Here is a 27,163-nt window from a genome sequence, read left to right on the forward strand (position 1 = left end):
GTTTGCTTTTCCTTTGTGACTTATACTCTCTCTCGGTAGAAACAGAAGAAAGCATTATGGCCTGTTGGTTCCTCCTACTGATAATGTAAACTTAATCCTTTTGCTTTATGGTAGTGGTGAATATATGGGTTTAGTTTTTGAAGGAGTTTTGAGTCATCCCGGTGCTTGCTATGGTCCTTGTTCCCCAGCTCTTAGTTATTGCACAGAGTTTATTGCAGCCTGTGAACACAGAGCATTTCAACAAATGCCATTTGTCAGAAGTGGTTCACCCATTCTCTTTAAGAGGATTTGAATTTCCAGCAAATCCATCTACTAGAAGTAGTTTGGTTTGCACCTTTTCAGGTGGTTTGGATGAATGAATGGAAGTTCGTGCACAGTCAGGATTTCAGGCTGACCTGACTGGTAGAGGTAAGCTTTCGTCACTCCTGACTTAAGCGTTTGGGGGGTCAAGGGGAAAAAGTATCCTGCCATATGTGATCATCACATTCCTCACAGGTGAAACAGTTTGTGGAGTGTTTTGGGACAGTTGCACTAACAAGGGTAGGATATCTGGGTTGTGGGCTACCCCCCTTACTCCCACCCTGAGTTACTTGAGGTCTGACTTCCTAAGTCGCTCCGTGCACCAGATCCTTCTTTTTTAATTAAACTTACATAATTTGTAGTTGGATTTCAAAATAACAGCAAAGCATTTCTGGGAGATGTTTGTGTGTTTGGCAATACTGTAGTCCAAAAGAGGTGTTTGGGGGTTTTTTCCCCCTGTTTTTCTTGTGCATGATACAGTTTTCATTTTTTTTTTTTTCTTTGGGTACTTTCCTGGTTCAATCATAGGAAAAAAACCTGAAGACAAATAAATGAATGGGATTTCTCCCCTCGTCCTTGAAAACAAAACAAAACACAACAAACACAAACACCTCCAACCCCCCGAATAGCTCTTCTCTTGGAATAAAGATCCTTAGCCTTGCCATTGACCTTATGAGGACAGGCTCTTCTGTTTCCCCCACACTTCACCAGAGAGGAGAAGTGTGAGTCGGTCAGTTTACATTCTGGTGTGGCATACCTTGCAATAAGAACCTTTACGTTAAGTTAGTTAGTTGCACAAGTTGACTGAAAATGTGGCATTAGGGAATGGTCTGCCTCTAAGGACAACTGATATCTTTCCTCCCACCCTTGTAAAACACCATTTTAAAGCTATTGAGTCCTTTCTCCTAGAAAAATAAAAGTTAACTCCCATCGTGCTTCTCCTTTCCTGCTCTTAACTATTATTTTTCTGTGTGTCTTTATAATTTTAACACTGCAACATTCTGAAAGGATTGCTTCAAGGAGGAGGGGTAGTCTGAGAAGTCTATTTCCTAAAGCTTTTGGCCTTCTCTCTTATGGTAGGTTGAGCTGTGCAGACGACTTGGATTGAGATGACAGGGGAGTAGTGTGCAATACTTTCTGCTTCCGATAGCTCTTTGTTGATCTAAGAGAGAGCACTTAGAGAGTGGTAGGTCATTTATGTGATTATGAAGAGCACTTGGTTCTCTCTTATTCAAGATGGAAAAATAATAGTTTTTGAATAAGAGGTCGCTGTCAAAATGACATTGAATGTGACTTTTCTTCCCTCTTCATTCCCTCCCCCACTAGAAGAAAAGCGGCACTGGAATTACTCAGGATAGGGCTGGATTTTTCCAACTCCATGTGACTTTTTCTTTTCTTTTGTTCTTTGTTCATTTTATTTCTCACCATTTCCTCTCTGTGTAATGTTTATACTTCTTGATGATGTCTATATATTTATGGTAACTAGAAATTTAAAAATAAATGTAATGCATGTAAGACTATGTGTTTTTTTAAGTCTTGTTTTTCCACTTCGCAGAATTACGCTGCGAATGTGTGATGTGGTATCTGCTTGGGTGACAGATGTCCATTCCTGAATGATGCTGTGTTCCCTTTATGCTTTATTTATGGAGTGATTTGCTTCTAAAATAATCTCTTAATCTTTTTCAAACTACATTTCTGCATGTGCTCTTTTACATATGCCATCATTTAGGGTAATGTACTAAAAACTGAAATTACTCCTAAAAGCTTTGTTTCTAAAACCAATAATAGTGATATAACACTGTCATTTTTGGTTTGATGCGTCCTTTCAGAACTAGGTTAAGTGTCTTCTTCAGTTTTGCTCTGGTGGATTTTTGGTGTGTTCGTTTGCTGTAGCACTGCCATAATGAAATTGTGTTTTAATTTCATTCACTTATCAAGTAAAAAGACAACACTAATATGTCCTTTTTTTATGTTAGGTTTGCTTTTATACCTCAGAAGAGGAACTGCATCCCAAATTAGAAAGTGATTGCTCAGAGTACAGAACATAATAATATATTTTATGAAAATAATTAATAGTTATTACTCTTGGGTTAATTTACTTAAACCGTTGTTGAACATCAGTAAACATTCTAGTTAATCACAAATTTCCTTTCGGTAAATTTTAGAAAGCGTGGTTTCAGCTTGGGGAAGGGCCGATCAGTGGAATATGTATAATTCCTTTCAGCAGGGAAGACTTTTTTAGATTTCTCTTCTCTGTGGTCTAAAATTAAGTTTGTATAAAGTATGTTAAAATTTTCAGGTGTTTGCCTATTTACACATTGAAAACTGGAATTCAGCTGGAATTTCGAAATTCTGCTTTTTGGAAAGGCAAAACTGGTTTGGAGCCAGTTTGGAGAAAGACGTCACTGAAGTATTTTGTTTATGTTCTTGCTGAACTGTTGGGGGGGGGGAGGGGAAGTATTTTTTATTTTGTTTTATTTCATTTTTTTTTAAATGTGAGTATTAACAATGAACAGTGATTTGAATTACACTAAGACACTTCAAAGTTAAGTAGGAAGTGTTGAGAACTTGCATGATTTATTAGTCAACCATTCAAAAAAATACAGAAAATTGTGTGCATGCCTGAAATAGCATAGTGATGCCATTGATCTTCGATTATCAGACTGTGGAAAGTTCTGAAAGTTGAACTTGGCTTCTCATAGAAAGTAATCTGGCTTACCTTTAGTCCTAGATTTAGAATTTTTCGGACAGTAGTATTTCATTATTTTTAATTATATGTGAAAACTCTGGATCCATCTTGAGTACAGATGATGAGAATGATGTTCAGAGCACTGAACAAAAGCTGTAGTTCTGGCTCTAAATGGAACTCTTCCTGAGGGCACTTGCTGTGCTGCAGCCCCCGAAGTCCGCAGTTTTTCTGGAGACTGAGTCCTCTTAGAGACCTTATTTTACAGAAACTTGGCCTTGCTCTTTCAGGGGCTGCTCAAGCCGTCCCATGCTGGAGTGGGGCTGGATGAGCATTTTGGTTCATATCAGGCGAAGGCTTTTGAAGCGACACTCTGGGTTGAGCCCTGTTACCATTTGATTCACGTTACCCAGCAGGCAAGGAGTGAGCTGGATTCCTTTTGGATGAAACAAAACTGAAAAATGTGCCCCCGGAGCCTGCCTAATGCACTGCAGCTGCTCATGGGCACTCGGTCCGTGGGCCAGCCTGACAGAGAGCCCTCCAACAGGGGTACAGCCTGGTGTCAGGTGCTCAGCACTGCGCTCTCCCGTCTGCACCAGGTCCTGCGGAGCCACACTGCTGGCTCTGGCAGGCACTGCATTCCCTTCAATGCAAGGTGCCGCTGGGCCACATCTGGATGTTTTACATAAGGTCTGGATCCAGAGCCCTTTGAAGTCTTTGAATGACTTCCATTGACTTTAATAGGCTTTGTGGCAGGCCCTAATGATTTGGTTGTGATCTGAAAAGGGATGTTCAGAGATTTTTCTATAATGAGGAAATGTTACCTTTTAAAGAACTGAGTTCAAATAGTCTGATCAGTTCTCAAGTGGAAGTGAGCTTCTTGCTATCTCCTGGAATCCTTTTGTCCCTGTCAAAAAAAATGTCAGAAAATTATTACTCGTTGCTCAAGTAAGGTCCAAGGTTGAAATTAGCAGAGGAGTTTTGGGTCATGGATTGAACTGCACTGACAAGCAGTGGAGAGATTTGCGCAGTGCAGGTGTCTGCTCCTCTTAAAATCGTGCGGTAAGCCCCTTGTTATTACCAGCAGCCACTTTGTTCACAGTTTTGGAGTAAAAATCCAGGACAGAGGAAGAAAAATCTCAATGTTCATTTGTATTAATAGTGTTCTGAGATGAGTGATGCCATAGGTCTAAAAACAGTGCTAATGAAAAAAGATCTCAAATTTGTTTTTAAAAGCAAGGATAGAAAAGAATAACAAAACTACAGATTTTTCATTTCCCTGTATCTCACATGTTCCCCTTGAAATTTTCGCTCTCATCCAGAATTTTCACAAACTTTTTTTTTTTTGGTGTGTAATTACATTTTTTTATCATGCAAGGTGGTGTTTGGTCTCTATTCAGAAAAGCTTTCATTTTCCCGCTTCCTCTGAATCCTTTCATGTGAGGTAGGAAATCAGCTTATTGCTGTAACAAATTAACATGGACAGGTTGGATCTGTTGAACTTCTGCTTCTTTATTTACTGTATTATTTTGTTTACTTAGTCTTCATCTTTGTTAAATTGCAAAAATCTGTACTCTTTTTTTCCTCTTAAAACAGGTGTATGGTATAATAATGATGTTGAAGCAATCTGGGAACAGAATGTAGCTCCATTTCATCATTGGACTCAAGGATCTAGTAGAATGTACATTTATAATTACATGTAATTGTGTGTGTATTCCTGTAATGGTTTGTCTTAATATTTTTATTTGTACATGTGCATGGAAGAATTCCTCTGAATTTGCTCTGAGACTGATTTATCACAGTTATACTTGTTTTACATCTATGTAATTACTTTAAAATCATTGAACTTACACTGATAGAAAATTGCAGTAGTGGTGAATTAGGGTTGCACTCTTGATGGTGCTTTTTATTCCAGTCAAAATACTCTACTGATCGAGGTGAGGATGAAATGTTGTACTAAGCTGTGAGACATTTCACTGATTGGGTTCATGCTGCTTATCTGTCAGCACTTCCGTTCCTAGGAGCTCTATTTAATGCAGTTATTTCTGTGTGCCTTGGAAACGCAAAGGAGTGGGGAGAAAAGTTAAAATCAAAAGTCCTTATTTTTCTAGTATTTACTTGCTGGCTGTAGCTGAACAAAGTGGTCCTGAGGGTCTTGCACTGTGTTTTTGGTGAAGGCATTATTCTGTCCTTCATCTTTGAGGGCATTAGCTTTAATAAAAGAAAAAAAGAAGAGAACATCTTTAGACTCTTTTCATTTTTCCCATCTACTTTGAAGCAATAGATTAGTGTGTTAAAAGGATAGGCTGGTGTTACCAGGTTGGTGGTTTGTGTTATCAGGACGTGGAGGGTGCTGGTGGCATTCAGAATAAATAAAATGCATAGACAGGACACACCTGCACTTGTGCATCCATTAGCTATTCACAGTCTCCATGTTCCTCTCATCTCTGGTCCAGACCTTGGAACGGATGGAAGCAGACCAGCTGATAGTCCTCAAATAAGCCAGCCCCGTGTGCCATCCTTTTGTTTCATTTTCAAAACCCCCTCTATCGGAGGGAAGCAGTTGGAGCCTGCATGCTGTCATGCAGATCTGGAGGGCGTTTTTTGATGCCAGGGCCTGATGTTGCCACAGTCTCAGCTGCCTACCTTATTCATTCATCCCAGGACCTCTGGCTTCCGTGGCAGGGAGTTGTCGGGGTGCTGCTGGCCAATCACTGGGAGTCGGTGCAGCTGGAAGGGTGCTGTGCCACTACCAAACTGTCTTAGAACTTCCCTTCAAGATTAGAAAAGCAGGTGTTAAGTCTCATTTGGAGAATTTATTGTTATCTGTTGCTGACGCTTTAGAGACCACTCTGCTTACCCGCCTAATAGCCAAATGTAAGCTAATAGTCTGTACAGGCCATTGAAGCCTAAAATCCTGCTAATTCCTTCCTCTAATGAATAATCCCTGATCTCTGTATGTGCCTTGACTGTGGAAGGGCTAATTATGAAACTCATTGTAAGGAAAATTTCGGACTCATGATTTCTGTGCCTGGGATTTGTAAATAAATAATGCGCCTGCATGTATACCATGTATAAAGCATAGCTTTCATATGTAAAGTTAAATATCCCTGAAGAAATATAGTTAAAATAAATGGGATTGTAAAACATTTCTTTTGCTCGGTGGATTAATCCCTCATAGTTTAGGGAATAGGTTGCATATTCTGTATGAAAAGTTGTTCGTTTTAACCCGTAGGAGAGACATCATGCGTTGTGCTGGTGAGTAAATTTGTTAATAGCTTTGAAGAAAGAAGCTTCTTCCTGCTGCAGAGCAGGAGGTGGGATTCTGCACTGGGTCCTGGGGGCCCCTGTGCTGGGGCCTGGAGAGCTTCCTTCTCCCCCCACAGGTAATTCAGAGAAAGTGTTACCTACTGTTCCTTGCCTGGAAATGTATGGGAATGGTAAATCTGGTTCTCTGGGTTTGAAGCCGGCTTGTAAGAAACAGGTCTAGTGATCTTTTATTTCAAATTAAAAAAAAAAAAACCAAAAAAAAAAAAAAAAAAGGAAAATATCTAAGCAACCAAAGTAGTGGGGTAGAGATGTTGCATATATTATAATGAGCACCAGAGGACACAGGATGTGTTCATTCCCAAGCTGCATGATTATTTCGTGTTGTGAAGGGTTAGCTTTTCAATTGCAAAGCTTAATCACTTTTCAAATGAATATTTCATAACAGTTATTTTTTCATCAAATATACAATGGCATGCTTATTTTGTGCCTCATGTGGTAGACATTAGTTTTCAACAGCTTTAAATTCCTTTTATTTCTCCTCATCTCCTATTCTTGTTTTCAGCCGTGGAAGGGCAAGAAAATACTTGAAAATGTTTCCTGATGAGTGGCTAATCTTGTGGCTGAGAGCTAGGAAGAACCCAGAAGTTGTATTAAAATTGGTCCCAAATTTTTAAAACATTCTAATTTATTTCATGCTGAGTGCAGCTTTTGTGACTGATTTAAAATATTTTAAACTTAATTTAAAATGAAAACATGGCTGTTACAGACCTCTGCCACTACTAGGAAATTCAGTTTAGTGATACAGCACAGCTGTAGAGCTCTCTTACTACTTTTTGTTACTGGATGATGAAAGTTATCATAAAAAAGTGCAAGTGGTTGATGACACTTTAGTACAGCTTCTTTTTTGCTGCAAGAGTTGAGCAAGGGGGTCTATATAGCTACATTTGCTCTTCTGTAGCAACTTGTATAGGTATTAGAAAATTGCTGTGGCTTAGGGCAAAGGTTGCAGAGCAACAAGGTGGTGCAATGCCCCATTACATAGCCTTCAGACCTTGAGTTGGAGGAGTTTCTGTAGCATGCTGAGTTGGCTCATGACTGCTTTCTGGATCTCTTTGAGCACTTTGGCAGATGGCTGAAAATTAAACAAACCTGAAGGTTTTGAATAATATTAACAGGCCAAACTGGCTTGAAAATACAAGATACAGAAAGCTGACCTTAAGGCACCCTCACCACTTTTCTTCTGTTCTTTCATTCAAGAATTCCATTAATACTCACCTGTCCAGTCTGTTTAAAATTAAAATTTTCTTTTTCTTTGAAGTATGCAATAAAAGAAATATTTATAAAAATATCAAGTGTTGTTTTGACTAGACAGACCACTTATTTTTCTTGTCTAGCTATTTTGTTCTCAAACTTTACACAGAATATAGTATTTGCCTTTTTTTTCTTCAAAACAATAAATCTCTAGGACTCATTTAATCACATATGTAAGGCACAAGGTAGTCTGGAATTGAGAGCAGTACAATGCATTTTGCCTGCACTCACATGTATTGAACCAGTGCTTTGAATTTAAGAGCTGCACGCAATTGGTGCTCTTCCTAGAAGGAGTATTTTAAGGGACTTTCCAGCCCTATACTCCTCTGTATTGGACAGTAATGTTCAAAATTGAAGGACACTGGAATCTTTCACACACAGATATGTGATAAGGGCTTAGAATTTCCTGACTCTTTCAACTCTTACTAGGTGGTTGGTGGTCATGAGCTGCAAAGTCCATAATACACCCTTAGTGTACACTGTCACATGGAGAATTCGGGTGTCATAAGAATTTTGTGGTTTTTAGTGCATAAAACAATCTGCAGAAATAGTTGCCTTGCTGTTTGGAATTACACAGTGTTGGGTTGCTGCTGTAGTACTCTGATGATATAAACAAAACAGAGTCAATCTATATGACCTAAGAGGGAGTGTGCTGACCTCACAAACATCAGCAAATTTCTTCTCACAACAGTCCAGGGAGGTAGGAAGTTGTATTATTACTATCCCTGCTGAGTTTCTATGGCACAGAAAGATGAATTGATTTGCTCAAGGTCATGGAGGAAGTGAGAGGCAGAGGTGGAATTGTATCCAGATATTCTGCCTTCTGGTCAAACGCCTTAATCACAGGACCATAACCCCTTAATATTTGTGGTTTTGTTTGCTTAACTAGGTGGTCTTCGTATTGTATCTTAAAAGCCTTGTTTTGCCTTTTGTCAATCCTCATCCAGTATGCCTTTTTTCCTGGATAGAAACTTAGTGAAAAGGATTTTTAGGGACTTCAGGTTTAAGTGCCATCTGTTCTTTCATATACATATATATTAATTCTAAGACTCTAGATATTTGCACTTTGTTTGGTCAAGTAAATCTGAATGTTGAAACCACAATATAAGCAAAATGCATTCAGTTATTTTATTTAATTAATGTAGTTTCCCCCCAATGTTTTTGTGGTACAGAATTCATCACAATAAAGGATTAAACTGCCAAAAGAATATTAGCTGTTAGTGGTGTGTTGATTCATTATATGCCTTCCTGTGTTTGGAGCCATTGTGCTCCACAGTGAGCAGGAGATGGGGCTGTCCAAGGGGAGCACCGCAGTGACCATTAGCGGTTGATTAAAAGGGAAGTGTATGCAGTGAGGAACTGCTCATAAATTATGTCCTTCCAGCTGGAGTTTATCTGTGTAAAAGGAGCTCCCAGCATCCTTATTTGTTCATGTGGCGTCTGAAAACACGTGTGTAGTCAAAAAGCATTAGGTAGTGGTCTGTAATAAGTGTCTGCACACATACATACATGTTGCCTTGTACATACTACAGGTACTTGAGCTACTTGTGGGGGACTTCATCCACTGGTGAGCCCTGTGGGTGAAGAGGATGTGGAGCAGCTGGTGGGACCAGCCCTAGCGCTGGCCTGCCCCTGAGGTCTGATTGCTCGTAGGAGTGACCATACGGGAGCTTCCCTCCTTCCTGTCCAGACAGTGAATGATTTGGCTGCGGGGAAATCTGCGTTCAGTCTTTGCAGCTCGTGGTCAAAATGGGTTTTCAATCACTAGCCCGAGGCACACTCTTAATATATAGAGTGCCTTGATGTGGTGCCCTGCTTTGCCACTGACACGTTTGAACCTCAAAGACATCTCCTGGCTCTATAGATGACAGAGAACAATAATGTAGAATGATTTTTTTTTTTCCTTCATTCAGTATTTATATTCAGTTTCTCTTTACACTAAAAAGAAAGTACTGAAAAGTTACATGAAGTGAATTCGAGTCAAAGGTGTTTAACGTGTGTGAAGGAAATGAAGCTTAGATTTCAAGCAGTGATCAATGAAGTATAGTATTGTATGATCATTACCGAGCAATAAAGCAGGAAAGGAATTATCACAAGGATGTATATGCCATTCATCATACCCTTTTAATACCCCTTTTTCTTGCTTGCTTTCTTTTTATTGTCTTCTATGTTTTATGTTCTTTGATCCTATATATGGGAATGAAGTTCCCTCCTTCTGTCTGACATTTTCACCTACTGTTATACAATGCCAGCTTAGAAGAGTACTTCGGGGGAAGAAAGTCTATATACTCTGTGCTTTAAAACTTTGAATAGAATTAAAATACCTTATGCTTCAGGTTTTGTAAGTTTTGTGAGAAATCCTGCCATATTGCATCTATTCTGAGCACTGTTAGAAAGTCAGTGGCTTTGCTGAAAAACAAACATTGAAAATGGGAATAAAACATCAGCGCTGGATTTGATGCAAGTGAAAATTCTGTAATATCAAAACATAACCTGTACATCGCTTGCTGCAGAAGAACAGTGGTGGGGGAGGCATCAGGGTTTCTTCAATTCTGGGTTTGTGCCCTACTCAGTGACCGAGCCTGCCAAATGTTTATCCCTGTATATCATACAGAACTAATTAACTAGCCCTGAGTTGTTCTGCATGTAAAGAGGCTTGAGAGCCTGAGATGAAAGATGCGATGCTATAAATGTCCTGTCATGGCTTCTCAGGACAACCTTCCACAAGTTCTGGCATGCTTTGCTCAGAACTGATGTTGGCGTTGTCCAGTAAATCTGGATGGACATCAGGCCCTGAAGCGATGCATCACAGCAGACCTTCTGCCGAGGCAGTGAGGTTAAGAATAATCAATTCAGGGCTTGAAGCATAATGTTAACCAATGCAAACTGAGATGTAAATTATTAAAGTTTTTATTTGACGATGAGCAAGTGCACAGGCCTGTTCTCAGAAGGAAGGGTGACTCAGCTGTATCCTTGAATTGATGTATCAGGCTTCAGTGACATTCTAAGATTTGATGACAGGTCCATTAAGGAGAGCAAAATAGTAATTTATAATTTCTGGAATAAATTAGCATGTACTATTATACCCTAGAAGCTTTTTCTTTGTGGGTTCATTTTTTCCGGTGTGGGTTTGTTTTTTTTTTTTTCCTTGTGGTGGTGGTAAATAGCATTTAAAAGATATTTACAGCTTCATTCAAAAGAACAGAACTTTGAGGAATCTGCCTTGAAATGTTCTTAATTAAGATGCAAAGAAATTTATCTCAGTGCACTGTGTAGATATTAATCAGCATAGGTGGAAAATGGGAACATACATGATTAGTAATAGTATTTTACCTTCAAACTTTGAAAACGGCTTAAAATGAAACACACTTAAATCCCTTGTCACCCCAAACAATATAACACACCATTTTGACTCTCTAATTACCAAGCCTAATTTGTTAATTTCAAAGGGGAGCACAGCAGCCTATGAAGGCTCGCAGGACTCTTTTGAAAAGAGCAATGCAGTATAATTAAAATGATCAAGTGGATCTAATTCCGGTTGGGGGGGAGATGTCTTCCCTCATAAGGTTACTTCAAATTGAATTGGAGTTGGCATATATAGCCTTTAATGAGGTAGCGTCCCCAGATAAAACATCTGACTTGCTGTTTATTTTAGCCTACATTTATTTGCAGGCTTTTATAGTAAGAGAGCTCTGTCTAATGGTCCTACAAACCTGAGTGCTGCTTCCAGCATAGCAACTGGCTTGCTGCATGGCTGTGGGAGAGCATTATGCTCTCGATGCTGAAATTGGTTTATGTATGTTTTGGATGCATCCATCACTGTGACAATTATGCTTGAGAAAAACCAAAATGCAGAAGTGATGCTCCTTATATCTCTTTCCATGGGTAGTGGTGGTGAAAGCATTAAAAGAGGCCATTTCCTTCCACTGTCTGCCTCCATGGGGTAGCTGTGTCACAGCCAGACTTAAGCTTCAGCTGGCTTTTGGACAGAATTTTCCTGGTAAATACTTTCCAACCATATTTTTCTGGGCTTATACAGATGTGATTTCCCAGTGGACACCCATCTGCCAAAATACTCCTATTTATTTAAGGGGCTGATAGTGTCTGTCTTGTGGGGCTTGGTTTTGGGGGTGGGTTGGTTATATGTTGGTTGTTTGCAGAGTGAGGGAATGTTCATTGGTTTGATGTCATGTCCCCTCCACCCCCCTCACCCCAAGCAGTGAGCATGAGTGTGCATCGTTCTGGGCTTTAAACTCTTTTATGAATATAGTTCTGTCTGTTCCTTGTTAAAAACATAAATACCTAATCTGGATAACTTCCTGATCAAAACACTTTAGATTCACTACAGTAGGAGGTTTCTTGTTTTGTTTTGACTGTTCTGGGTGTTTTATCTTACATTGCCCTGTAATAATAAAGCCATATGAATCCTCAGCTTATTATTGATATTCCTCTGTGTGCCACAAAGGAGGAATTATGGAGCCTCGCATTTTAAAATAAAAGGTTCTGTGAAGAAGATGAAGCTTCTTTTAGCAAAGAGCCTTGGTAGTGAATACCATGGCAGGAGGACAGCAGGGAGAGGGAGGGAGGGAGTGGCTACCCCAGGGATGAAGTTCGAGGGGGTACTGCTGCTTTCCTTTAGTTCCTGGGCAGATCTTTACACTTTCACCCCCACCTATTTGTTTTGACCCATGTATTGGTGGAGTGGGTAGGCTGCAATTAATACATACCTGAGTTCAGAGGAGACAGAAGCGGGTGCCTGACAGACTCTTCCCTACTTAGCTCGGTGGTGGTTTTGTATGGAAAGACAGTACTAATTCTGTGACCAGTTGGTATCACCTGGGAGAGCAGAGGTTAATGTTTTAAAGGAGGAGGAAAAGCTGTTTGTATGCAAGTGACATTGAAAGGAGATATGAATATTTTAATACCCATGGTCAAGGCCAGTGGGTTGTACTACACGCACATGTTCCATTTTGGCTGGACCCCTTCTGAGCACCGTTTGTCTGGACTGTGGAAATACAGCAGAGGTCTACATCAACAAATACATTATAATCTTCCTCTCTTCCTTTTCTCATGTACATAGTAAAACTTTTAAAAAAGAAGGGGCCGGAAAGAATTGGGTAATGATACATGGCTTCTTATTGTTATCATCTTAGCAAGCCAGTGTTGCCTGTGATGTCTGATGTGCTTGTAAACTAATACTGTGTTTTCTATGCAGATTGAAAAATGCACATCAGCAGAATTACCAGCATCTCTAAAGAAGGCTTTTTCTAATATTGTTTTGTTTCTGTTGATCTTGAACAGCATTAGCAGCATTTGCAACAGAAAACAAATCAAGAGTAAACATGAAAAGGAACCCTCCTGCTTATGTGGTGGGTTTTTTTTTCCTCGTATTGCTTTTATTGTATCATGCTCAAGAAAGATACAGTTTAAAAAAAGAGTGATACTGTCTACAGCCTTTTGAACTAATTACTTTCCTACTACTCAGTAAAACGCTGAAATGGTAGCTGCAGTGAAACAAAAGTGTGTGTGTGTGTCTGTAATATTAGTAAACATTTCTAATATGCTAGTCCTGCATCCACTAGCCATTTATTAGAAGCCTTTGATGTCCAGTGTTCTCCAAATTATTCATGTAAAATGTTTGAGAAGAAGTGCAGTAGAACAGAGATGGCAAGTGCGAATTATGAAACAAAAGTATAAAACAGATCTGTATAATTCAGTAGATGGAATATTCAGTGGATTTATAATTCGTCTGTAGATCAATAATTCAGTGCAATGTAATTGTTTTGTTCATTCTGTATTTTTTAATTTCTTGTGTGCAATTTGGTGTAGGTAATAAGAAGAGTAATGTTCACAACTCTGCTTCATAATGGTGTAAAGCCTGTACTTGTTGATAGGAAAAATGCCCTGTAAAACAAGTGGATTACACGAACATTTGAAATCTTTTTGTTTCTTTAACATGTCTAGCAACTACTGAGCCAAGTACGTAGAAGCCTTTACCCTCCTAGGTCAGATTCCAGCAAAGCCGTCTTGCTTTTATAGAATAATGCCATACGGCAAACTGACTCAGCTTTAAGCACCGCATATGGTCCCGAGGGGAGAAATTACCCATCCAAATGACGGGTGGATGGCAGGCAGGCAAGTTAGAATGTAGCTGCAGTGTGCTCATATTCTGTTTCACTAGGGCTGCAAACATTCAAAATAGCTGCTTGGTGTATTTGAATTTGATCCTCATAACAGTAAGGAGCATGAGGGGATTGGAAATAAAATAAGAACAATAGCTATTTCTCTTTACGCTGCTTCTGTAAAGTACTTCTGATTCATTGCAGGGAATTAATGTCTTTTGGCATGGTTTATTTCATTTTCCAGAGTGGATCTGGTAAGTGAATGGGAATCAAATACAATTATAATAGCCCATTTCTCTTCCCTAAATAAAGTTTGGTATGCTCATATTAACTCATATGTTAGTAGTTGCTTAGTTCACATGAGTAAAAGTCAGTTTATAATAGCTGGGAATTTGACTAATTTTCTCATACTGGAGCATTTCTTGGGAACCTACAGCAGTAAAGAATCCTAGTTGTGTTTCAGTCCACATTAAATGAGTAGAATAGCAGAAAGTGAATTACACATTCTGTGCTCTGAAAGAAACAAGAAGTAAATATCAAGCCCTAAATGATGTGTTACAAAACAGAGAAAACATTTGGGGGACAAACCCAGTCATTTTGTTGATTTGACAATTCTATAACATATACTGTAACTACCATTAAATTTGAGTAAACTCAGCCATGTTGTTTGATAATTTCATTAGCTGAAGTGCATTAGTGGTAGCTGTCCTGCAGTCTTGCACTGGTCAAACACTGTCTTCTCATCCTACCTGTTTGGTTTGTGGTTTTTTTAAATAACTTCTGTTATTCTGTTTTACCTTCTTACTGTACAATTGTAAATTCGGGTGAGCTGGCAAGGTGATTATTGGTCATTGTCTAAAGAAAATTATGCTTCAGCGAGTGGCAGAATCAGTGTAGTCACTGAAGGACTGCGGTTGGAGTTGGGGCTGAGACTTCAAGTGAAGAAGGAAACGAAGTTCTTTCAGGAGGGCTGCTCAGATCTGAGAGGTTCAGGATTGCAATATGCTAATCTCAGAGGCTTTTCTATTCCTGGCTGGTTGTCTGCTGGGTACCGTGCAGGAAGCCTCCTCCTGCAGGCTGGGGTCTGAGAGCTGCTCCCTCTCCAGCACCCCTGCTGAGGTGCACCTCTGCTCGATCCTGGCAGTAAACCTTTATGAAGCTGTTAGATAGATTGTGACATGTTTCTTCCTGTCACAGGCATGACCAAGTCTTTCAAGTGATCTTTACTTTGAGAAGCAGTTTACTGAAGAATTGATATGCTGCTTTGTTTTGCTTGTGTACATTTTAATTTCCAGGTCATTCAGTCTTGATTTTTATAAGCAGGCATATTGGCAGGTGAAACCTTTGGGTTCAGTTGCATGTATAGCAATGTTGGCTCCTCCCAAAATCTTGGAATGTGTAAAAACTGTAGAGTATACTCTATACTTTCTCAAATTTTTCAGAATTTGTCCAGATGTGTGAGTAGTGTTGAAATGTTAAGGAATTTACATCACCTATTGAGGAGCAGAATGTAGTACGCTATTCACATTGCCTTGGTTTTTGAACTAGAAAGCCATTTTTTGCACTCCTTGTGTGGTACTTGTCAAATCCTAGAATTAACGGAGTTTGAAAATACTTGAATTTCTAAAGGTTCATACAAAACCAAGAAATTTGTAGATATTGTAGGGAATAACACCTGTTTCAGTGCAAGCTTGAGCAATTGTCATTCTCACAGTCTTGAGTAAATAACTGCACCATCCTGGAAACTTTGTGAAGAAATGCATCTAACTGAAAAAATATTGTGGGTTTGGACCAGATTTCTTTTTCCCAAGTTTCATATGCTGTGTTTGCAATAAAATTAGCATATTTTTGAAATAACACTGTCATATGCAAAATATATTTTTTAAAAAAATTAATCTATTCAGAGAAATGTTATTTATTTTAATAAGCAGAATCTTGTATACACTGAAGTATCAAACCTAGGCTGCAATAATCATACAACACCTTTTTCCCATCCCCAAGTTGCACACTGTGTGGTTCTTTCAAGTGTTTGTGGTAAATATTGTTGTAACTGCAAAGTATTTAGGTTCTCTCCACCTCTCTTGTTGCGTTGAACTCCTATATTATCTGTACCCATTCTTCTTTTGGGGGGCAGGGAGTGGGGGAATCAGTTCTCTGATTTTACTACAGCACCAGCTTGAAGTTGTATATTTTCTTCTTACTGAAGTAAAGCTAAAAGCTGATAAGAGAAGTCTTTAAAATCCTGTTTTAGACTGAGTACTAGATTATATGCTTGAAGAGAACTGAATAGGTATCCTTTACTGATGACAACCAGGACAGATGGAACTCACTTTCTAGGTTAACCTAATTTTTCAGGTTGCTTTCAAAAAAGCACTACACTTGCAAGCATTCAAAGGTATTACTGACCAAATCTGTGGAAAGGAAATTATTTGTATAAAAGGCACAACAAAAAATGACTCTAAAAAATGTTACTGAGTTTTTATATATTTTTTCCCTTAATTTGATTTCATGTACTGCTGAAACCTGCCTCATTGGAACTTAAGAACATCTCTAGAGCTGAGTGTTTTATTTAAATTTTAGACAGATGGTGGAGGGAAAAGAGCAAGGTTTTCTACGTGAATTGCAGAATGAGATGGAGAAATTTGTACATGCTGATTTAATATCTGCATTGAAAACCTTTATGTTTTAATTTCCAGGCATTTGAAAGTTTCATTAGCTTACTTAATATCCAGTACTGATGCTTTCTTGTATTCATAGAGTGCTTGATGCTTGTACGTACTGGTTATTATGAACACTTGGGTGACTCGTAACTCCTTCCTTTTTCTCATCTTGCAAGCAGGCTGGTAATTGTCAGAGCTTTTCATTTGCGTGTTCCTATTTCCAGTGAGGACACACCTGATAAAGATTTTTCTGCGTGCTTGATTTACATACTCCTGCATTTCTGAATGTCTGCATACAGTTAGTGTTGCACAAAATCCATTGTCTTTTTTTTGAAGAGACATTGCCATTTCTTTTTGGAAAGAGCTGGGGACTGTCTGGATTCTTGAGGTCTACTGCGTGTCTTTTCACGCATTCCGAGTGGGAGCTGGAGGAAAGCTATTAGTACTTCTGTACTTCAGATAGATATTTAATCCCTTTGACATCTTCTAAGGCTGGTAATACTGTTTCAAAAATCCAGAAACACTGTTGTTTTCCAGGGAAGCTTGAAATGACTAAGCTCATTCCTGAACTGCCTTGCATAAGCAATAAAAGTCCACTATGGTATGTTTTCAGAGAAGATCGATCCTGGAAAAATACATCTTCTGATTGTCTTCCGCAATCCTGCATGGTCTGCCTGATTCCTACCCTACTCTGCTGTGTGGTCCTTACCTTCAAGGTGTTCACACAAATGCTGGGCAGTTGTGCTGTCAGAGCCCCATCAGATGATTCCTAGTACACGTTACCTAGAGGGTGGGATCTTGAGTAGTTTGCTTTGATGGTCAAGAGAATTAGGAGCCTGATTGCTTGCGCTTAGCGGTGGATTTCACATGGAAGTTCTTACGTTCCTGTTTGTAGAGAGCTCATTATCACCCGTGTTAGTAATTCCATTTTGGACAGGCCTTATGACTGTGCGCTGAAACACGGGCGTGTTTTCCTGCTCTCCTCCTTGTAAGTTTTCCGAGCTGGTGGTTCCAGTGAAGGCTTGGTACCTTTGTCTCAGTGTTTTCATAGAGGAAGGCAAAAGAGCGACTGACTGACTTGAATAACTGGCTACTTTGCAATGGCTCTGATACAGTTCATGAGAAAGGAATATGCTTTTATGCAAGATGTTCTTCTTGCCTTTAGACTAACAGGAATCACACCTTGAAAGATACATTTCTGGTGCCTATGGTTTACATTTATCTGACCACAGATTTCAGTTTGGGCTGATGAAGAGCTGATTTGAGCTGATTTGTCTTTAAGGGGATCAGGAACCTCTGCCTCGACATTTGCAAGCTTGGTGCTGCTCAGAGATCTTCCTCGCCTTGAAGCAGGGTTTGTGTGAATGTCCTTTCTTGCTCAGCAGGGTAGTAGTGTGTCTATGCAAGTAAACTAAGAAAGGGTCCAAGAACATCTTTCCTAAATTGGGTTGCATCTCTGTATTGAACAAATTCAAACCTTCCTGTTCCAGGAAAAGAATCATTCACATCAAACTAGGTACTCACCTCTTTAAAAACCTACCTATTTAGATGATAGCATGTTTAAACGGAAAAGCCAGCTCCTCCCAAAACTTCACACCCCAGTGATCAACAGGAAAGGGAAAGGGGAATGCTTACACAGTTGTAAGCAAGATCTGTATTTCCACTGGCAGTTTAAAATAACTTTGCTGTTGAACTTGTTTATGAAAATAGAAAGGTGAAAAGGCCAGGATTGCTACTAAAGTCCTTTTCTCTCTATTGACCTCTTGAAAAAAAGTTATAGTAGGCACTGTTTTGTTTCAATTAAAAGGCAGTCCTCCCATGCTGTGCCTTAATCCTTGTAAAGAATTGTGATACAATCCTATGTGTAGGGGCCCATAAGGCAAACTTACCTAGGACACTGAAATAAGAGGGGGACAACACAAAGTAAGCAAAAAAAAACCAAGCACCCCAAACCCTCCTTTTTCATAATCTTTGGAGGTTTAGGAAAAATCAGAATTTATGTTTCTTTAACTAGATAGTTCTGTGTCAGTGGCATGCAGGCTGCTGGTCTTCCCCTGCTATTGTTAGTATAAAATACCTATCCGCTGTATCTCCTTTATATCTTGTAGGCTAAAAAGCAGAAGGATTTGTATTAAAAATAAGTAAATAATAGTATACTCTAGGTGCACTTTTTAGTGCTGACATTTCCCTCTCTGAATATTTTATGTGGGCACTGTACAGTGGCCAACACTTGACTTTGCTTTCCTGCTGTTGGTACGTTTTACCTGTTCTCCTCAAATTATTTGTTTCCAATATATGAGAAAGAACTGTACCATTGACGGTGCTCCAGCAGTTGACTTTCCCATGAAACTACAAAGGGTTGTAAGGGCTGAGTGTAATCCATGTAGCTGCTTTGCTGTTCCCAGCCTATGTATTTTTAGACTGTGGCTCTCTGTAAATTCCATTCAAGCAGAATTACTTGGAGGGAGGGCATGAAAAAAAACCCTCTTTACCAAGTATTTTTTTCCAGACTTCCCTTTCCATCCATACAAGGACATTTTTTTATGGTCAGCAAAACACTGTGAATTTGTGTTAATGCATGTTGTGCCTTTTGTGTTTCAACATTTTAAGCTGCGGGGTATTTTTAGAGTGAAGAGGTGGACAACAGCTTTGTCTCCTGTTCAAATAGAGAAGTTCAGCATAAGGTTTCAGTAATTACAGATTTACCACTGGAAGAGGTAGGTAGGGCTTAGCAGATCCATGCTATCATTCTCCAAAATATTTAGAAAAATGAATGGCAAAAAGGAGGAAATCTCAAATTTCTGAGTAGTGTGACAATTTAGATAAGGAAATTGAAACTTTAGAAACATAAGGAAATGTGCATGTTTGCTAGAGACAATATATATATATCTTAGAAGAAGCAGAAATAAATCTGTGAAGTGTAATTGGAAGGCAGTCTTTTCCCATTTAATTGATACTTAAACATTGGGTAACATGGATCTTCGCTATTGAACTGACATTAACAACCTTGGTTAACTTGGTTTTGAGCTTTTTATTTTATTACACTGGTTTGTTTGTTTTATGTTAATTTCACTTTAATGCTTGTGTCCTTGTAAAATAGATTTTTTTTTCTTTTTAAAAACAAACATCAAACATCCAGAATATCTGCTTTGTTTTAATATTTAAACATTTACACACATCTTGGGCATAATTATATATGCATTTTATAGCATGAAAAAGCAAACCATATTGATTGTAAATCCTAAACATCTGCACTGCAAACCAAAACCATACATTTTTTTGTGCACCTTGCTTTTTTCTAAGTTTTTCTTCTCATCATACTTTGAATATTTCATTTTTATTAAGTAATTGCTGGCATTGCTTTTGGCCTACCCCATACCTTTTTTTAAATTCTTATTTTATTCCTTTAAACTCTTTTCTCCCCTCTGTTCTCTGCATTGGTAATTTGTTTGGAATTAACAAACTTTAAGACAGGCTTTTGGACCACAGATCTGTTGCTTCTACAGTCAGGTAGGTGCAGTGAGCAGCACACAGCACCCGAGGGGTTCTGCAGGAGCAGTGGCCTCTGCAGCACCCGTGTCCTCCCTGCTCCCGCCTGCAGGCACACGCCCCACTGTACCTGAAGGGATGAGCTTGTGGGGGATTTCCAGCTCTGTCCTTACTGTCCATTGACACACATCGCCATTAGTACCCTGCACCGTTGCTGTAGCTGTCAACAGAGGAGGGTAAATGACTCCTGGTGCACAGCAACTTGCTCATGTGTCTGTGCTTTGCTTTCCAGGGCTGGGCACTTGCATTCAGTTAGGTGGCTTCTCTTTGTCTTTGGAATAGGCAGAGGGATATGCTTCCTGCCCTGAGTGCCATGTACCACCTGGATTACATTAATGCCCATCAGCTGTTAATGATAGTGGCAGCTGTAGTTCAGATGCATTAAAGTACCCTTGGCAAAAGGAGCGTGTCCCCCCCAGTCAGTATTCTAGTTTTCCTGTATAGCATTCCATATGTTTACTTCCCCTGGTTTTAGCAAGCTTTGAGATTGTCACAGTATTTTAATCAGCTGGGAAATTGTTCACTGCAAGGCAAATGGCTGCACATAAAGCTTCTTCACATCAGCAGCAACATTCTGCTGCCTCAGGACACCTGGATATGGTGCTGATGGGAAGAAATATTCCAAAATTTGCCAAGCAGAACAACTAGACACAGCTTCATTTCTTTTCTCTCTGTCCATTCATTGTCTTTTATCCATCAGTAATCTCAGCTGTGGCTGAACTTCTGCTTATGTATTTGCATTTTCATTCAGTCTTTTACAACCTCTTCTTAACACAAAGAAGAGTTTTGAGGTGATTGGGGTTGAGGGGTTCTTTTTTGTGATCGTATGTATGGACTCATGTATATATCTGTGGTTACAAGGCACAGGGAACTTACAGTGAGAGAGAGAACATGTGCTGCCACTGCTCATTTGTTGTACAGTTCTGGTTGTGAGGGAACATCTGATGAAGTTGCCACACAACAAAGCAGCTTTAGAGCTGCCTGAAGAAATTTCATTCTCTGACATTTCACTTCCATTCCTCCTTGTGATCTTCCACAAGCTTTGTCTATTAAAAGGACACAAAAAGCCTGTTTTGATCAATTTAGACACTCAAGCATGAGGACGTCACATTTGGACATGTTGAAGTGGCTGTTGTAGCAGAAGAGTGATGGAACCAAGGACCACTGTAGGCAGCTAGATCGTGTAGGTCTTTTTGTAGATTGATTGAGCTTGGTTAAACCGGTTGCCTTACCTGCACCTGCTCTGCACTTTTTGGATAGCTGCTCCAGTATTTGCCCAAACTCATCTCTTCTGTGTTTTTGTTTTTATTTCTATACATTTGTCTTTGAAGATTATCTGCAGCCTTCACAGAGAGGTGTTGTCTGTCAACACTAATTAGGCTTCTGCAACAAGTGGAAATTAGAATACATCTGGACTTTCAGTATTTCAGCAGGTGATGCAACTGCGTTGGTCAACCCTGGATGTTTGATGTTTCAGTGGATGAGAGCTACTGGGTTTTTTTGTTGTTCTTCTGTTCTTGTTTCCTCATGAAAGGTGTGTGTTCCTCCTCTGTTGAATTTGTTGGTCGTATTTGTTAGTGCTGCCGTCAGACTTAAATAGGTCAGTGTATGGCAAACAAACATTACATGGCCTGAAATGTGAAGGTACAGATGTCTCCTGCACTTAATGCCCCCTGTCCCCTCCAAATTATTAAAGAAACCCACCAACCCTAAACCCTTCAATTTTAAGTTATTTCCTTGGCATTCATAAGTATTCATAAGTTCCTTCAATATTCTTTTATGTTGTAGAATTTAAAAAGTGAATGACTGAAATCTACAGATGACACATTTCTTCAGAAATCGTTTAGTCATGGGTGTTCAGCTGCATACCAGAAACTACATTTGTAAATGACACACAGAATTTCTAAATATGTTTATGAAACATGGGGTTAGGGCTCAACTGATGAAGTCCCACAAGTGTAAGTGTGGGACTTTCTAATCAGTGTTTACCTTCTCTAAATGGTCTTTATGAGTTCAGGGAGGGGGGAAGGGGCGTTCAGTAATTAAGTTTTTAAAACAAATTCGCTTACTGATAAGAGTACAAAGAACAAGAGTATCTTGACAGCACCTGTATCTTTGTGTTTCCTAATACAGAAGTGACCATGTTGCAGCAATACGACAATGCAAAGTTCAGGGAGAATTCATCATTCAGCTTGTGTTCGTTGGTTGGTTGTTTTTCTGATTAACACATTTTTTTGTTGAAAACATTTTTTGAAAGACTGTTTCTTCTGATAAATACACTATTGTCAAATACTGTTTACTTATGCTTTAGATGCCTGTATTTTTATTTAAGTGTTGCTTTTGATTTTGAGCATACTATAAAGAATTTTGCTGTTTCTGATTTAAGACTTGGAGACAGTCAGCTCCTTACCTTTTTATCTTGACTTAATGCCTGCTGGAAATCCTTAATGAGAAATGGGTTTTATTTTTCAGGAGATATTTGGTAAGTTTTTTGTATACACTTTGATGTAATTTGCTGAAGCAATGTCAATTTGTCTTTAGAAGTAGGCACTGGCCACTTTTGCTTAAGACTGTTGGATACTGCCTAAATATACAGTCTTATTTTTCACATATTGAAGACAGTTTTTAATTTAATTTTTGGAAAATGGATCATAAAAAAGTTGTCCTCAGCATGTACTTATATTAGAGTACCAGAATCACTGTGTTTAAATGTAAATAAAACAGCCAATTTTGACCTGGAGGTATGATTTATAAATTCTTGTAGACATCTTGGCTCAATGAAAGTTCAAACAAGTTTCATTGCAGTACTTGTTACTAGCTTTCTTTTTTCTGAATGTTATATTTTCACTTTTGTGCACTAAATATGTTTTGAAATTAAGGAAGTTGTGAAATCAGTTTAAAGCTGGATTAACTGGTTTAGGACTATATTTTTGAGATTACTAGCATAAATCAAGAATGCTGATATAAATGATTCTTGGTTGTTATAAAGTTGGTTTTGAGTTCTAAAAGGAAATTACCTATAAGATCATAAATTAAGGTTTATACTCTCCACAGTGCACAAGCATAGCTTGTGCAAATAGAATTCTAGATACTTTGTTTGCTCAGAGATAGGCAGCTTTTTTGAGTCGCAAAATTTTGTCTTTCAGCAAAACAGCTTCAGACGTAGAGGTTTATGTGAGATGCCTTTCAAGAAGCAAGACACAGGGAAAATTGAGACTTTTACACACAAGACTGGCAAACTGTAGCATTTCTTTATAAATATTGTTCACATTTGTGCTCAGAGAAGATTAAGTGACTTGTGAGATGTAATATGAGAGAAACTATGTGTATTGATATGTAAAGTCTCGTACGAAGTCCCTTCCAATGAATGCAAAGGCGGCCATTGACTCCACTGAGCTTTTATCTGGCTGTGTAATGATCTGTTAAGAGAGGCTCTTTGTTTAATAGAAGCAATAGGGTTTCCTTTTCTTTTTACTGCTGTTCGTAAGTGTAGCACTTCATACTTCAGTGTGGTGTGGTCAAAAGTAAAGTGTCTTTTTTTCTGGCAGCAATTAGATAGGTGTTTTCCCTTTTTCAACAATTTTCTGGTTCTATGATTTTAAAAGATTTTTGATTGCGACAATAAAAACTGTCAATGTTTTTGATCCTGTTGCAACCCTTTGCCTCAGATAATATATCGAATATTTCTGGAGCAAGTGCAAGGTTCATGACTTAAAAGTCAAATTGACATTACCTGCCTTGTCTGAAACATGGAAGCCCCAGTTTCCACTGGATTGAGTTGGGGTATGCCTTTTTTCTGATATGTATGACTTTTATATGGATAGACAGCTCAGGAGAAAGTCAATTAGTTTGAATTCATCTCTACAGTTAATAGTCTCTTCAATCTTTGGTGTATCTCTTACTACAGTCCTGATCCAGTTTTAATGTCAGCACGTAATTCAGTTCTGGTGGAAACAAACATCATGTGTCAGAAATCCTACCAACTGCAAATCCAAACCAAAATGAAGCATTTTACCCACAAGTAGCTTCACTTCAGTGAACCAGGTTGTGCTCCCAGAGCAGCTCGCTTGCTGTTGCTTAACCTGAGCAGAGTCCCAAACGGGGCGCGTGTATTTTTAAATGTGATTTTGCCCCTTGTGCATGTTCTGTGTCCGCTTTCGTGTCAGTGAGCGCGGGGTGAGCAGAAGGCCGGCGTGAGGGCCACGCAGGCTGCAGCAGGAGGCTTCTCCAGTGGGCTCCCATCTGTCGGGGCTGCGTACTGATAAAGCTTGTGGCAGCTGGCTCGGCTCGCCGCTAATCCATTCATCCCGGCTGTGGATCAGAAGGTGGCCTGTCCCCTCCTGGAGGCCTGTGGACCTTGGAGAGTTGCCGTAGCCTCTGAGCAGTCCCACTGGAGCTGGCAGCAAGGATAATGACAGAGCACACACAACTTGAGTGAGGGGCATGTGTGGCGGCTGTAGGGCATTGTGCCGGGGACAAAGCCGCTTGCTCTCCTCCCAACGGACCTGTTGTGCCTTCGTCAACAGCAGTGTGTTCGCAGTTGAAGTGCTAACCATGGGTGGAAGATCATTATTAATTTGTTACTTGGGGAGGAACTGTGAAGTCCTGGAATATTTTTCTGCCTGTCGTGCAACTCGTTGCGCACAGACTGCCGAGCAGAGTTAGCCTCTTGGAGCTCCAGATGGCACCGACGACTGTGAGAGACCATGACTGTATGTGATCCTACTGCTTTTTGGTGTAGGCGTATTATTGCTGTTACAAATAATTTATGAGTATAGTGGTTATTTAAAACCATATAGTAGGTTGCACTTTCATCCCCTATCAAGGGTACATAGCTTGCTAACTAACAAAAGTAGTGAGATAATTCCTGCCCTAAAAATTTACAGCCTTTTGTGCACAAAATCTGTCACTGAGCCTGGAAGGTCTGAGAGGAGGATTGCTGAAAACAGGAGACGCAGCAGAAGAAAAGAAGTTCAGAGAGAGAACAGGAATAGAAAGATGACGGAGGAGCTTGCGCACAGCAGAGCAGCGTAAGAGCTGAAACACTGTAAAATTGTCCAGCGAGTAAGACCTTATAGGTGAGGGATGGAATATTCACTCATCTCCTAGGAATAGCAGCTCTTTCTTATATTAAAAAGGACCTGAATATTTTGTGAAATGCAGGATTGCCACACATCTGGACAATAAAAAGGAAAGATGCAGGCAGGAGTGATTAACTGGCTTGTTCCCTGTCATGGTTCCCCAGTCAGTAGAACCAGCACATCCTTGGCTACCACATTCTCTTGCAACAGCCTCAGTAGTTGTGTAGCATTTCTGTTTATTTGATGACTTCCCGAAAAAAGAAGGAAAAAAGCTAAATCTCAGAAGTCACAAAGTAATTAAACAGCTCAGAAGAAATTGGTTCTATCCCACAGAAGAGGTGCCTGAGAATTTAACAGAGTCCTGATCTAATGATTGGCGTCAGTTGCAACAAACACCTGATGCAGTCCAGAAGCAAAATGGACACATGCTACTGCTTGGTTTGATTCCCCAATAAATGGTAGACGTGACCTTCCTTCTGTGCATATGATGAATATATTAGAAGGTGCAGGACACAGCAAGTTAAACGGATGTGGAGGATGTAGCATAAAGAGAACAAAATAAAAACTGCTCAGAGTTCTTTCACAAGCTTTTTACACCGAAGTTTTTTACAACCAAAGTTGCAGAGGCTACAGGAGAACCATTCACAAATGTCTTTATTTGAGTCGAGAGGTGGCTCATCTTCACAGATGAATTGCTTTAAAACAATATTTAAATTAATACATATACAATAACAGAGAATAAATGGATTTTGCTCTCCTTTTTTATGATGAGGTCCCTCTTCAGAAGTATACTTTAAATTAATCATTGTGTTGAAACCCTCAGAATGGAGGACTCCATTGTAGAGCAAGCATAAATAGGGCACACAGTGCAAAATATCAGGAGCAGAAGCTTGGATAGGAAGATCACATTCACGACTTGGTGGACTGGGCTCCATGGTTTTGTAGCTGTGCAATGAGCTCAGCTCTGGTTTGCTTCAAACATGAAAATCTATCTCGAGTAGCTAAACTGCAGTCCAGACTCACATGAACAGTTAAGCTCTCAATACCTTAAATACACTGTGGAAATATGGATAGATGAAACGGAACGTTGGATAAAATTGGATTTGGCATAGTAAATTTATATAGACTTTTTAGGCTTGTGCTATTTCTGTGGGACACTGTTCTGTTTTGACTCTAATTTTAGTTCAGAGAACTTGTTTGATTTCCTTTTTCACATCCATATGTGCTCATATGGTGAATTTATAGTCTTTTTACTAGGTTTTCATTATGTTAACTCTAATTATTATAGCACTGTGGAAGCAGTGCCATAGTTCATACGGAGATATAAGTTCTTATGTTTATTCAGTAGAAGTGGGGGTTTTTGTTAAACATTTCAATATCAGGACTTAGGAGTTTAAAACAGTAATATTTTAGAGGTACGTAAATGGATGCAAGAGGAAGTCATGGTAAAATCTGTTGATATGAAAATTTTTTTCTGAATTCAAATAATTCAGATTGTCCTGAAATTTCCTACCACTGAAATAGAATTTATATTAATATACACTGCAGATGTTGAAATACTCTATTTAACTAATAAAGAAGTTTAAAAACCACTGAAAATAGCTTCCTAAAAGAATGTATTATTTTGTTCCCTTTTAGTGACTTGATGGCTCCCAGTACATCTTTTCGTATGTGTGCAAGAGGTTTTTCCCGTTGGGGGCTTGTCCATGTGCCTTATTTATCATTATCTTCTGTCCTTAAGGTGAGACCGGAATGGGAGCAGCAGCTCTGACAGTGGCTTTTAACTGGCTATCAGTGCCAAGGATTAAATTTCAAGTGCTCTGTGAAATGCCGTATTCTGCGGAGAGTCTGTTATGAAAAGTGGAGGATTTACACAAATACAGTTTGACAGTGATGTGTTTCCCTAAAAATACTGGGTGCTTTCTCCTTACCTCATTTGTCTTCCTGGCTCAGTGGTATTGCTTTCCCCAAGGAATCAGTCTTTGGTGTGAAACGCTGTGTCCAAGAGTCGCAGGTCTTTCTTGGAGAGATGACAGAAGATGAGAAGAAGCTCTCCCAGGAGCACACAGAACAAGTTACTGGAGGTGGGCTTATCACTGGGAGGGGATGGATAATGGGAAGCCACAGGAGGAGGAGGGTTGAGGAGGAAGGCTGACAGGGTGGATGAGGGAGGTTGGGAATAGT

The 27,163-nt window shown here is 39.4% G+C and overlaps 1 protein-coding gene across 11 annotated transcripts in view; it reads left to right on the forward strand.

The window, feature by feature from the left end:
• The window catches only part of ARID1B (AT-rich interaction domain 1B), a 329,572-nt gene that overhangs the window by 117,093 nt on the left and 185,316 nt on the right, over nucleotides 1–27,163 (forward strand). The window lies entirely within an intron of this gene.

This window comes from Corvus moneduloides, chromosome 3 (assembly GCF_009650955.1).
Source record: "Corvus moneduloides isolate bCorMon1 chromosome 3, bCorMon1.pri, whole genome shotgun sequence".
NCBI classification, from domain to species: Eukaryota; Metazoa; Chordata; class Aves; order Passeriformes; family Corvidae; genus Corvus; species Corvus moneduloides.